We start from the raw sequence: 11,193 nt of genomic DNA on the forward strand, positions 1-11,193 counted from the left end.
ACTTCAGGAAAACCCGCTGTGAGGGCTCGCAATCGAAACGCCCACTACGAGGCGAAAACCCTGAAGCACCATCAACACGCATCGAACCAAACTAAAGTTCAGATCACAATACAACCCCGCACCAAGGCATCTCAGTTATGCAGAACAAAAGAAACAAACTCCACACAAACGCTCTCCAGAGTCTTTGGTGTCTCAAATCGATCACTTTAGAAGGCTTCCGCAATGTCTCAGGCCTCCCAGCAGCTGAATCACTCCACGGTCTCGCCCGTGTGTGCAGTCGCGTAGATTCTCATCATCTCTTTAGCATTGTCCTTCAGAATCATTGCACCACGCTCCAGTTCCACTCGTCTTTTGCCCTTCAGGTGACCTGCCCAATAAGATAGGTGCATACAAGCGTTGAAAACAATCTCGAAAGGAGATGACATTTTCTTAAATTCAAAAGTAGCCTGGTTTCGTTTTCTGTACTAATATTCTTTTTCTTCTGTCCCGACCCTTTTTTTTCCCACAAAGCGCAGAAGAAACACTAACCAAAATACACCAGCTGCTCCAACAAATCCTGATTTCGTTTTCTGTACTAATATTCTTTTTCTTTTTTTTTGACCCGGGCTAATCCCCTTTCCATTGAAAATATAACGGAAATACAGCCAGTTCCGAGTTCAAACAAGGGAAAGGGAAACAGCGGGATCAAGCACTTCAGGAAAACCCGCTGTGAGCGCTCGCAATCGAAACGCCCACTACGAGGCGAAAACCCTGAAGCACCATCAACACGCATCGAACCAAACTAAAGTTCAGATCACAATACAACCCCGCACCAAGGCATCTCAGTTATGCAGAACAAAAGAAACAAACTCCACACAAACGCTCTCCAGAGTCTTTGGTGTCTCAAATCGATCACTTTAGAAGGCTTCCGCAATGTCTCAGGCCTCCCAGCAGCTGAATCACTCCACGGTCTCGCCCGTGTGTGCAGTCGCGTAGATTCTCATCATCTCTTTAGCACTGTCCTTCATAATCATTGCACCACGCTCCAGTTCCACTCGTCTTTCGCCCTACAGGAGACCTGCCCAATAAGATAGGTGCATACAAGCGTTGAAAACAATCTCGAAAGGAGATGACATTTTCTTAAATTCAAAAGTAGCCTGGTTTCTACGATTCCAGATGGCCCAACATACAGCCGCCAGCCCCATAGTGAAGCACCATTCCCCTTGAGGAAGAAAAGCATAGCACCAAGTACTAATATTCTTTTTCAATTAATACTTATAAAAAAAATCTGCTTGGCGAAACCCATGCTGATTACATCCCCATCAGATCAATGTGAACGGCAACTGTGTCCAAATTTAGCAACGAACCAACGACTGATGCTCAATGTACTATATGCAGCGCTCCCGCTGTCCTTCAGAAACGAGTGAAACCACGATACAGGCATACAGCAGCAGCGAAAGGCGTCGAGCAGTTAAACGAGTGGAACATACCAGACAATATGCCAAAAAAGGGGGAAACATATCACAGGACAGTGGCATGAAATCATCAGCTGAGCAGATCAACAGTTGTTTCCTGCTGCTGGAAAAAACATGAGCACCTATTTTGTTCATCTTTACATGTTGCCACAATTTAACTGTTCCTCTTTTGCTTATCTCTCGCGTGAGGCGGTACAGTAGTGGCAGGCGAAACCCTATGGCCTAGCAAAACTCTTTTTGCCCTCAAGCAAAACACCCAGTTTGGTGCCAATCGACTGCTGGTGTCGATTTCATTTAGTTAACAGCATGAGAAGTGACGATTTCTTCAGCTAACAAGATGAAAAGTGTCGCTTTCTTCAGTTAACACATGACAAGTGTCGACTTCTTCACAAGATGCAGTCTGGCTCCTGACATGGAGGGAGATGTGTAAATAATTGGCATGGTTCTGCCGGCCAGGGTCAGAATATTATGTTTATGTGCCACAAGGCGACAGGCTTCAGGCTTGAGATATACCTCGCCACAGGCTACGGCTACGCTTCTGCCAGCAGCGTGGATAAGGAAGAACGGTTCACAAAGTCCCCGGATTATTATGACTGTGTGCATAAGAAAGAACGGTTTATCTTCACTGCAGCGGGTGCGGCACATCTGTCGTGCTCCGGTAAGCAGGCGCCAGGAGTGCGCGCATGGAATGGGAGGGCTCAAGGGCAAGACTTCGAGAGCACCATTCTTTGTTAATCGGGAAGAACAAGCTGGGCTGACCATTAATCTGGCAGAGCAGCAGTAAGCGAAATGTGTAACTACTGATCTCAACAGTCTGAGATGTACTAATACTACTGAATAAACAAAATACTAACCATGGCGACAATTCAAGTCTGAGCGACGTCACAGGGCGTCAGGCTTCAGATATACGTACCACCTAGCCTAGCCAATGTGTCTGCTTCCTCTTCTTTAGCATGGCTCCAGCCAGCATATAACTGCATAACCACTACCCCGCGGACCTGTTGCGCAAGTCAATTCAGGAGCCTCTCCTTGGCAGCCAATTCTGGAACGTTTTCAACTCGGTTAACCTGATAACAACATGGAGGGTGGAGCCAGCTAGTGTATTAGCCCCTGAGTTCCCACTGGATCGTATAAATGATACGATAATACAATTTTATCCCTCCCCTGTAAAAAGTAGATTTGTTCAGCACTAAAAGACCACAGTACCGATGATTTGTCAGAAAAGTCCCAACCAAAACTAATGAATCAGCAAAAACAAAATATGGTTGCTCTCAAGTTCTCTAGTTTTTTGTTAGTGAAGAGCATAAAAAACGCAATAATTGTAACATTTTCCAGGATGACGGTAATGCTTTATTGTCCCAGTGAGAAACTGAGCATGACCAGTAAATCCAAGAGTAAGCATGCAACTGGTTACTTCAAAATGTTATTTCTTGCACTTCACTGGGGGCTTAATTATTACTCCCTCTGTTGTACAGAAATAAATATAAGAGCATTTAGCTCACGCTCTTATATTTCTTTACGGAGGGGGTACTCGTACCTCACATCATTGAACTCTGTGCAGTATTTAGGTACACCCGCTGCCAGAGACGCCAAGTAGGTGTGTATATCAGTCCTTGCATACCTCTGTGAGCATGGCGTCATAGATCCGGTACCTTTCAGCGCCCTCAACATTCCAGCAGCATCTAAGCCTTCTCCAATTACTCACAGCTGTAATTTTAACCAGCCATTCTGTTAGCTGATTACACTACCCCCCTACTCAGAGCATAATCTCCTTCTTACCTTTGCAGTGCGAGTTGTCAGCTGCATCTTCCGGTATGTGGGGCTCAAGACCTGCACAGAGTAGTTGATTCTTAGTTAGTTAGTGCAAAAGGCATCATCTATCTGAATATTAACTACTGAGGCCTGACCGTGCTATTTTTCTTGCACAATGCGGCAGCCACCTTCGAAATATTTCTTGCAACAACTACTTGATCTGTGCCTTGGGGGGTGCTATTGGCAACGACTGCAGCAATTTCTGAGCGACCAGTTTATGCTTAGGAGTTAGGATGGAATTTGATTGGTGCACTGCATCCAATGAAAAATAGAATGAGGGCGGGCTTCAGATTCAGAGACACCGATCCCAGTATATGCATGAGTGTGTACCATGCAGTTTGACAACATTCCCGGTTTCCCCAACTCAATCTGTTGCTCCCAAGGAGATTGACCTGCAAAACGAAGCAACATCATAAACCGAGATTAGCCACCAACAGCACATGTCTGGCTGAAATAGATAAAAGGTCATGAAAATAAGCTTAAATTTGCAGAGTAAGAAAGAGAGCCGCTTTGCTTAGAGTATTATAAAGGAGAGCTGAGTTCTTTGCCCAAGTAGAGGAGACACTTACACTGCTGTATATACATGAGACACTTCAGAGGGAGAATCCATTTGCAGACCAATTAGGGACCAACTCGTAGTTTCAGTGGCCCATGCTGTATCACGTCAAATGCACAAATGATTCCCCAGACTGCACTGCAGTTTTCACCAAGATAACAGATTGATAATATCTGCAACGCATAACATTGGCTTGGATTACTTATGAATAGTAAGCCTGATTACTTTTACTAAAAAAACTATATTTCATTACTTATGAACAGAGAGCAATGAACTGCCAGACACAGACCAGGCTTAGTTTGCAAAAGTGTTTTTCTAGGACAACATAACAGGAATAAGGTCCTGATAAACTGGGATGGGGCTTGCGCTGAATGATTGCCCCCGCTGAAGCTCAGGATGGTAGCCTATTTTTGGTGCCATGAAATGAAATGTATTTTATCAGCAGCACTGCATTTTTTTTACAGTGAGCTGTACTAAACGTTGAAGACACACAATGGTGATGATGAGCTATTTAGTGAAGGATTTCGAGACATAACTCCTGCCCTCTTATAATAGTTGGTTAGAGCTGAAAAACAGAGTGTGCATGTAGGAAAAGATAAGCGTGTACCATTGCACAATACATTCTAATAAACACAGTACTACAAATTTTAGTCTCAGACAGTTCAAAGCTGCAAACCCAAAGAGTAGACAGAGACAACGATTGTATGATGCCATAGTATTACATATTGTGATCAACTCATAAATTTACTGTGCAGCTCTGCCAGTCTGTGGTGACATGTAGTCCTTGGAAAGAAGGGATCTTCTGAAATCTTAAAAGACACTGTCCTGGGGTATCAGTAGTATGTAGACTGGATACCTGGCATCAGTAGAATGTAGATTGGATACAAAAATACAAACCTTATTGGTGGCAAAACACTGAGAACTGAGTGCTTTCCATAATTATGCCATGATGACCTTTTGAACATCAAAACTGAACTTTCCAGATACACCACCAAGTCTTCATGAGCTTTGGAGAACTATAAACACAAGTGGTACTAATAGCAAAGTAGCAGAAAGCCATCAGAAGCACAAGAAGACCTGAACAGCAAGCCATCAGAAATTAGATTGCATCAACACCTGGTATTGACAATAACGTAGAGTGGATGAAAAATATTTTATAACCTTAATATGAGTTTCTTCAGTTCTTGACTCATATTCTCATTTATTCCATAATTCTGATTGTGAAACCCAAATTATGCAAGTAGACTACCGCGTTTTGATGAATAACAATAACCCAAATTTAAAATGCAAATATGAAGAAGCCTACAAGATCGAACGAACACCTGCACACATAGAACCAAAACAAATGAAGAGAAGAACAGAGACTTGCAGAAGGTATTAGCTGCTAATGACGTTGGTTTTCTTGCCTTGTGGAAAGATAAGGGGCGTTGACAAATAAATCTGAGATACTTTCACTATCTTTGAGAAGAAAATGGAAATCTAATACGGCGGGAGTATAAGTGTTCATTTTAACTTATTGCAGCGAGTATAACTGGAAGTGGATATAAATAATATGGTACAGCAGGAGTGAAGTTCCATACTCACCTGATAATCTGTACAGGAAGGAAGACAGCGTCCACAAGACCCTCATGCCACGCATGTGGCAAGTGTGTATGTATGGAAAGAGCAGAGCACTACAGGGCTAGAAGAATGTACAAGGGAACTCCAAGGCATTGTCCTGAACATTGGATGGGAATAAATGCAGTGTTATTAAGCAGGGTCGCAAGAAAAGGGCAACATGGAAGAACACAAGAAAGTATGTTTGTGTTACCTTGGATCATCCTCTTATGATTTTGGGGATGGTTCCCAACATCCACCTGCACTGCCGTTTTAGCACCTCGCTGCAGTCGTAGACATCTAGCTTTTCCAGTGATTTGGGGAGGCCATCGCTGGGCAATGACGAGACGGCAGGACAGTGGTTGATTGATAATATCTTGAGGCTGGTAAGGTTGCATAGCCCTGCAGGGATTTGCTGAAGATGGCGGAAATGCCTAAACTCAAGTTTCTGGAGGGAGGAGAGGAGCTGAAGGGCGTCCTCTTGCTCCTTGCTGAAGCGCTCCATCCCTTCATGCCCATACCCATGAAGTTTCAGCTTGGTGAGAGAGGAAGAAAGGAAGCTGCAGATTGGTGCAGCAAGGAGCCCTGCTGTGTCATCTGTGCAAAGCTTCCGCAGTGTGGATGAAACAAGCTGTGTTGGCTGCTCTTCTCCTCCTTCAACATCCTCCAAAGTCCGTCTGGGATTTGGATTCCAATTAACAAAGAATATATGGCTTCCCCTGACTTCCAATTCATTGAGCTGGCCCCCGGTGGTAAGGAGAGACTGCAATCCCTGACATTTCAGATCCTTTCCACAAAATTCCAATACTAATCTGGTAAGAGAAGAAAGGTTTGAGAGAGGCTCTAGTGTCCCCATCCCTTCTAATTTTGTAAGCTCCAGGAATTGCAGGGAGGAAGGGAAAATGTGACTGGAAAACGAGAAGGTGGATAGAAACTTTGGGCAATACTTTATGCTTAATCTCTGGAGGGATCGCAAGGCTTGGAGCCATCCTCCTCCAGGAACAAGAGTTGGCGGGTTCACCAGGACCAGCTCTGGGCAGAAAAGGAACTTCAATTTCTGTAGTGAGTCACAGAGATGAGCTGGGAAGAGCAGCACTCCATCGCCCTCTTCCTCTGTTGCTGCTGTTATTTCACCTCCCCCCATCTCTGATGCTGTTTGTCGCAGATCCACCCCCACTACCAGCTGTTTTATGTTTTTACAATCCCGTATCTCCAATTTGGAGAGCTTTGGGAGGTGTGGGAAGAGCTCTGTCAATTCATTCCAACTATTAGTACCATTTAAGTGGCAGATCTCGATGTGCTCAACAGGGAGCTGCCATTCCACATCACCCAGACCTCCTAGTGGTCCAGCCAGACCAGCCAGACCAGCCAGACCATCTGAATGCCTTACAATCAGTGTCTTCAGCGAGGTTAGCATCAGAAGGTGCTTCAACTCCAAAGGTGGGCATCTCTCGAGTGTCAGCTTCTCAAGACCTGTTTCTTTATCGAAAACTAACACTTGGTCTAAGCTTTGCAGATCACCCCATCCAATGATTTCCAGTTGTGCTCCATTCGATGATCTTGAGTATGCAAACCTCTTTAGTAGCTTGACACATTCAATCGTGATGCGGTGCAAACTCTCAATCCAGGAGGCGGGAATCACGGACGAGAATTCTGGACAGTCTTGTATCTCAAGCTCACAAAGATCCCCCAGGTTCTGTAAAGAAGGGAAAACCTTCCAAGAAACACCAACAAGACAAAGAGATTGTAGTGCTTCAACAGCAAGCTCATCACCCAGCCATGTTGGACAAGTGGGGCCTTTGTGCCCTCTAATGCACAACACTTCAAGATTTTCATGTGGTCGAAAGCACTCAAGAACCATTGTTTCCACACCAGGCTCATCACTAGATCGCTTACTATCCCAATCCAATGTTAACCTCCTCAAATATTTTTTCTCAATCAGTTTTGCTTGAGCTGCTTCTTTTTTTGTATGTATTTTCTCAAGGTTGTAGATGCCAAGCTCCCATAGCTTGGTCAATGGCTCTAGTTGCTTTGGTTCAAATCCTTTATTTTTTTTATTGACCCGAAATACCTTCAACTTTTCCAAGAGCTGAAGTTTTCCCACATTACATATATCATAATGAAGCTTATCATCTCTTGGGGTATAATAATGGCACAATTTTGCAAGGTTGCTCGTGTCTTCAGGAAAATCACCACTGCCAGACCATGACTTAAGATCTAGAACCCTTAGATGATAAAATTTAGAGATGTTAATTGGTAAACACCCTACACATAGGAATCGTAGGTGGACAAGTCCTGAAAAATTATGTACCATGGACTCCACGGGATACTTCAGGAGGGGCAAATAAAGAACACGAAGAGCATTTGCTTCCCTGAGAAAATCACCAAATATCTTAGCAAAACCTTCATCCATTGCTCCAAATAACATCAGTGTTTGCAAATGTTCAACCTTCAATCTTGTCTTCAGTTTTTCCAATTCCCTCTTTAATTTTTGACCATTATATTCACCCAAGTTCTCTATGCTTATAGACAAGTGTCGGGTGGATGGCTTAATTTCTACCGATCCAACATCAGGGAGACGAAAACGAAGACAATCATGTGATGCAACCTTCAATGCCAACTCATGCAGTAAATCATGCATAACATATCGGAGACCACCATCAGTTTTATATTCTCTGAAAAATCCATGGATGACTAAATCATTCAAAATGCTCAGACCTATGCCTTCAAAGGTTGGGTTTTGATCGGAAGGTGTCAAAATATCTAGTCCGATCCATAGGCTGATGAGCTCACGGCTTCTGAAACGGTAATCTTCAGGAAATAATGCAGAATAGGAAAAACACCGTTGCAAATGGAAAGGGAGAAAGCCATAGCTAAGCTCCAAGGCAAGCATAATTCCATTGGTCTGTTTCGCCCATTGTTTACTGTTTAGGACCCTTCTCCAATGAGCCAAACTAGGGTCTGTCCTCAGTAATCTACCAACGGTCTTTGCTGCAAGAGGGGAACCCTTTAGTTTTCCCATTATCTTATCTCCAGTGTCAAGCAAAAACCGTTTATCCCCTGGACATTTCTCAACATCAAAGACATATACAAGGAATAACTTCTTAAACTCTCCAGGTTCTAAACCGTTCAGTTCTTTTGGATCTGCACTTTTCTTAACCTGGTCTGCTATTTCTTTTTGCCGAGTTGTGACTAGAATCATGGAACCCTTTTCTTGTGACTTGCCGAGTATCAATAATAGTTTTTTCCAGTCATCCACATCATTAAACTGCCATATATCATCCAATACAAGTAAGAACCTTTTGTGTTTCAATCTGTGTTCAATCAGCTCTTGTGTTGTACTACACCCATTTTCACCTTCCACCGTAAGGGTATCTTCTTTAATCTGTTCTAGCACCTTACCCAGGTTGAAATTGAACGACACACATATCCAAATCCTGACTGGAAAATGATTCTGCACTTGTTGGTTGTTATATATGTGTTGTATCATAGTTGTCTTCCCCATTCCCCCCGGACCAATAACCGGAAGCACAGTTAGACCCTTGTCACAGTATTGACCCTCGGTGATATCATGTATCAAATTATTCATGACATGGTCCCTCCCATACAGTTTTGGCTCTGCACTCTGAGGTGTGGTGGTGGCACGACGCTGAGCAATGTCTAGGACAGTTCTAGGGCCACAAGTCTGCAGAATATCCTTAACATCATTACGCATAAGCTTTAGTTGCTCTACAGTGTCCCTCATCCTTTGGGAGAAATCAGCCCTATTAAACTCAGGCATTGGTTCTTCTTGCGCATTGCCACGATCTTCATCACCACGAACATGTGGATGTGGAGAACATGAGGAAAGGAGCAGTTTACCGAGGCTGGACATGCATCCGCTGACCTTCTGGTTGGTGTCTGATGCTGAGAACGAATCGCCACATGACCTCTGCTGGAGCTCAGCACGCTGCCATGGGAAACAGTTGATCAGTTTGCCAAGATCTTTGATTGTGTGGCGAGCATCACAGGCGAGGTCACGAAGGACACCGTCGCCGGGCTGGTCGGCAGCATCGTACGTGCCGTGAAGCTCGTCGTGGATGCGGAAGTAGTCCAGCTCGTCCAGCAAGTCTTCGGCATTGTGCGCCGAGTCCCACAGCTTCTGCAGCATCTTCTCCGTGGCAAGCCCGGGGAGCTCCTTGGTGGCAGCTATTTCGAGCGTGGCCTGCACCTTCTCCAGTTCCGCTCTGAGGGCCTGGATGTTGAGACCAAATGTCCTGCTGGCCGCCCAAGCCTCCAGCACGCCATCCGCAACGGGGACTAGCGCCTTGCGCACCACCCATTGCGCGGCACCGAGGGCGGTCTCGGCCATCCCCTGGCCGGATGCAGGGATGGACAACGGCGCCTGCATCAAGGAAACAAAAGGAAATCGATGGTAAACAGGCTGTTGGTAGCTGCAAATTAAGGAGAGGAGTGCGCACTAGTACATACCTTGATGGTCCGCCGGTGATGGATGCCGCTGCCGCCTGCCTGATCCAAGCTAGCTGCAAAAGGGGCGTTGGGTTGGGCCGAGTCGGTGAGAGAGCCCTGAAGTTAAGTCGGTTTGAGAAGTCTGGCCAATTTTTTTGTGAAAACCTGATGATGCAGCCAGAGCGTACGTAGTTTGGGCGCAAGCAAGCTGACGTACAGGGAGAGAAGCATTGGGTGATTGTGATGGTGGCGTGTTGGTACAATGGCATGGAATGGGCAGTCTGGCCCAGACCTTTTCTTGCGCTGGGCGGAGAGCAAAGCTAGAGGTGGTGCCGGCATCGCACATGAGCTCTCTCTGCTCCGTCCCAACATATTTGCTAGCAAGACTAGTCAAGATGATAAGTTGGACGGCATCCGTCCGTGGCTGCTGCCAATCTAATCTTGTCCTGGCCAAAGCAGCGGGAGGCACTGCGGCAGGCGAGCGTGGACATGACAGAGCGGGCTCTCTCCCTCTCGTGCTCGCAAAGTGCTCGAGCTAGGTAGGTCGCGGCGGAACGAACGTCGTGGGCATAAGCACAAGCACATGGCAGGCATGCGGCGGGTGGGAAGGGATGACCTGACCCGGTGGCGCTTGCTTCCGGTTCCAGCGGCGGAGGAGACGCCGGGCGACCATGCCGGCCGTGGAGCACAGGCACAGCAGCTCGAATACGACGTGCCTTCGCCCTTGCCCGCCATCCGGTGTCTCCGCGCCGTCGCCGCCGTCGTCGGGAGCGGAGCAGAGCAGAGAAGAGAGAGCAGAGGAGGAAGGAAACGGTTGGGCGATGGTGGGCCACTCAGGTGCCATGACTAGTTGCGGGGCCGGGTACATGGGCCTATCACTACATGGCGACTACCCATTACACACATTCCTCTAAAAAAACGTTACACACACACAAAAAAAATCTTCTTTGTCTTGAAAAATGTCTTCTGCATAAAAAAAATATAAAATCCTCAAAAAAAAAACATAAACAAAAACTATGCCTTGCATGCTCTAAAGTACAGGCCTATAGCTAGGCTCCAATGTAGACGAAATGGAAATTTTAAACTAGCGGCTAAATCTCAAAAATACCCCAAAATTTTAAAGTAAGATTTTGTCGGTTTCACTACGTTCAAAAGTATTTGTCCCATGGTGTGTGTTCCGATCACCGGCGTTTACACAATGGTTTCCTGGTGATTTTATGAACTAGCTTCTTCCCTTTCTCGATTCCCGGCTCTTCGTTATATATACAATGGAAATGGTTGATGCCCGGTTCAAAAAAATGTTAAAAAATATATTTACTTCGCTAA

The 11,193-nt window shown here is 45.5% G+C and overlaps 1 pseudogene; it reads right to left on the reverse strand.

Annotated features, from left to right (window-relative positions):
- Positions 1–1,511: 1,511 nt before the first annotated feature.
- On the reverse strand, positions 1,512–10,689 carry LOC123105210 (putative disease resistance protein RGA4; annotated as a pseudogene).
- Positions 10,690–11,193: the final 504 nt, after the last annotated feature.

The sequence above is a fragment of the Triticum aestivum genome, chromosome 5A (genome assembly GCF_018294505.1).
Source record: "Triticum aestivum cultivar Chinese Spring chromosome 5A, IWGSC CS RefSeq v2.1, whole genome shotgun sequence".
Taxonomy (NCBI): domain Eukaryota; kingdom Viridiplantae; phylum Streptophyta; class Magnoliopsida; order Poales; family Poaceae; genus Triticum; species Triticum aestivum.